Here is a 3,810-nt window from a genome sequence, read left to right as displayed (position 1 = left end):
GTATTTTCCTAAACCCCCTCCTCCCACCACCACCTTTTGATTTAGTTTGAAGACTCCAATGGAAACCAGTTAAACCCTTGTCTAAGGTCAACACATTCCTGTGTTTTGTTGTATTTGATTTGAAATTTCAGTAGGGATGAATTTTCACCATTCATCCAGAGTTTTGACTCATAAACAGAGAAATATGCAAAGTAAGGTAAAGGGATCTTTCTATTAGAAAGCCATGTGTTTCTACACTATCACAAATGACTGTATTTCATTGTTATTGTAGAATAAAGAGAAATACATGAGATACTTTGAGAATAATGTCAGTTAAATTAAGTTCTTTCTTATTCAACACATAAGTATCAATTATTCAATCAAAGAATATTTATAAAGTGAAGAGTATCCAGCACAGGTCAGTTCTGGATATGCAGAGGAACAAATCAGACAATTTCTTCCCCCATATACCTTACATAATACTTGGAAAGATAGCATGTAAATAAGTAATAAAAAGAGTGTCAAAAAGGTTATAATAAAGGAGGAACACAATGCTGATATAATATGTCTGATACTTAGCAGTCCAGAAGTAACAGGGTGCATTGTCATTATTAATACTTTTGTTATTATTAATACTACTAAGTGCCTAATTTACACTAGCCACATTAGATATAACTCCTTACTCAATAGGAAATGGTTTTCCTAACCCTGTATTCTCTAACACAGTGCTAGAGAACAGATACTTTATAGATTGGATTAAAAAGAAATGTGTTCACAGTCAAATGTACAAATAGAAATGCTAAAATACTGTAGTAAGTATTAAAGGTTTTCACCAATATTCTAGCTTATATAGAAGATGTTTTTGAGTTATTTAACTAAATATCTGTTCCCCCACGATATTGCAGGCAAGCTCTACATTCATTTTCTTTTCATTCATGCATTTTAACTATTTTTCACTTCAGATTCCAGTCTTTTATGTCTCAGAGCATAAAAGTATTATTTATCTTATCAAACTGAATTTGTTTAGTGCCTTCCACCAAGTCTCTAGTCCATCTCTGTAAAGCTTCCTTGAGGAACATGAATCTCACAAACAAAATGAATTCTCAGAAAATGTACATTGCATATTAAATAAACATCTAATAATTCCTGCCAGCTGTACCTGAAAAATTACACTGAGATTATAATTAAGAAGTAATTCTGTCAATATAAAGCAAGATATTCCTTAAAAAAGAACATAGATTCTAATGTATTTTAATTCAATATCACACTTTAAGACATATGTAGAAAACAAGTGTTCTATGTGTATTATTATTTAATCTTCAGAGGATTATCTTTGTCTCCATTCTTGATAAAAATCAACATAAATAATGAGATATTGTTTAAAGAATAAACCCAATATTATCTGGAATGAACTAATTTAATCTATTGTCACCTTTCACTAGGTACAAGACCTGAACTAAGACTTGTGGAAGTTTTGTGTAATCTAATATATATATATATATATATATATATATATATATATATATTGGTGGTGGTGGGACAGGGGTACCAGTGATTGAAATCAATAGCACTAAAACACTGAGCCAAATCCCCACGCCTATTTTTTGTATTTTATTTAGAGACAAGTTCTCACTAAGTTGCTTAGGTTCACCAGTACCAAGGATGGCTTTGAACTTGAGACCCTCCAGGCATGGGCCAATATGCCTGGCTTCTAATTCTATTTTTGAAAGATTTTGTTGTTCACTTTAAGAGAAAGTGGCAGTGGCAGTTTGTGTATGTGTTGGGGGGGTGTGGGTAGAGAGTAGGAAGAAAATGAAGATAAGGAATAAGATCAAGAATAATGCAACATCAATAATTTGTATTACCAGCTATTGTTATTAATTCATAGAAACATTTGAATTGGCATCAATAGTTGTGAATATTTCTTCTAAATTTTGTAGAAAGAAATTATTCCCCCATATATCTTGTTTTTCTGTTAGATTCATAGATAACTTCAGAATATATTAAAGAAAAGACATCTGTCAAAATTCATCAAGAACCTTAAAAATTAATATAGTAATTGGTTTAATAAGATATTCATAATAATATAGTGAAAAAATTATCAAGGTGTACAGAATACTATCTTTAGCAGTTATCTATAAAATGAACACTGAATATAATGTGATTATCTTACCTTGCTGAATTACTTAAAACCTTTATCTGCATAATGCATCATTACAAAATATTTTCCCTAAGTCAGCCTCATTAGGAGTTTAGCTGGAAACTGAGGACAATCAAGAAATATAATAGATTAGTTGAAAAAATAGAAAGTCAATCTTATTTCATTTTTTATACTTTTCCACAATTTTCTCAAATTGAGCTCGTACTACTTTCATAAGGATATCACAGAATGAGAACAAATCCATGTTTGTAATTAGTTCAACAACTGAGGTTTTATTACTCTACCTTTTTTGTGTGATATCATCTACTGAATGAATAGCTTTGGACCAGAAACCTGTGAGACAAAGATTGAACATAAGTTAATGCTGCTATAGTTTACTGGAATCACACAGAGTACCTTGATGCCCCATGCAAGTCACAGAAATAACACAATGGTCTCTCTACAAGAAAATAATTATACTTTTGAAGAATGCTCTGGACAATGTACAGTCTGCATGGTCAATATTTAGAAAAGTTTTAACTTGTTTATCTTTTCTCTAAAAATGTTTTTCAATATAAGCTCTCTATATTAGAAAATATACATTTTATGTTCAAAGTTGCTCATTATTACACAGTGAGAAAGAACAAATCATGCATATAAAATGCAATGAAGAAAAGAAAAGAAAGAATATGGTTTTGGTTTTGAAAACACAAGTAGTTAAACTTTTGTCTCCTCCACATTTTTCTTCCTTATGTGGGGAAAAGGGTTTATACTTTGAATCTTGAATGTGTCCCAAAGGATTGGTCCCTGGCTCAAGGCAACACTGGGTGGTGGTAGAATTTGTAGATTGTCAGGCCTAGTGGAAGAAAGTTAGGTCATTTGGCATATGCTCTTGAAAGAAATATTGGGATCTAAGCCCCTTCTCTTACTCTCTCTATGTCTCTTTTTAAATTCCTAGCCACTTTCTCTGCCATACTCTCCTACTCTTCCATTTACTATTCTTAAATTGAAAAACATAATAACTAAAATGTTTTTTCAGATAACTAGAATGCAACACATTTCTTAGTGAAACAATAATTATAAATATCTAAAGGTAAGTAAAGTTCCTAAGTATTTTATTTTTTTAATTTTTTAGTTGTATATGGACAGGTTGACTTTATTTTATTTATTTATTTTTACATGGTGCTGATGATTGAACCAGTGCATCACACATGTAAGGGAAGTGCTCTACAACTGAGGCACAACTGAATATTGAGAGGTATGATTACTTTAGTCAACTTTTTCGTTACTGTGACCAAAATTCCTAAGAACAACTTAGAGGAGAAAAAGGTTATTTGGGGCTTAAGGTTTCAGAGGTCTCAGTCCATTGATGGCTAACTCCATTGCTCTGGGCCTAAGGTGAAGTAGCACATCCTGAGGAAAGTCCCAGCAAAGAAAAGCCACTCAGCTCACGTCAGCATCTGGAAGGAGAGAGGGAGAGAGAGAAAGAAAGAGAGAGGGGCACCACAGGACAAATGAACCCTTCTAGGGCATACAAACTTTTATAACCTTGAGGTACTTTACTTTGTGTTTGTTCTCCAAAGTTCAACATGATCAGCCTGTACAATTGTACTTTGAGGTGCAGGAGTTATACTTTAACTTTGGATTGATTTATCCTGAGACATATAAGCGTGAGAAATTGAAGAAAAGAA

This window comes from Ictidomys tridecemlineatus, chromosome 9, assembly GCF_052094955.1.
Source record: "Ictidomys tridecemlineatus isolate mIctTri1 chromosome 9, mIctTri1.hap1, whole genome shotgun sequence".
NCBI lineage: Eukaryota > Metazoa > Chordata > Mammalia > Rodentia > Sciuridae > Ictidomys > Ictidomys tridecemlineatus.
This window is presented reverse-complemented; position numbering follows the sequence as displayed.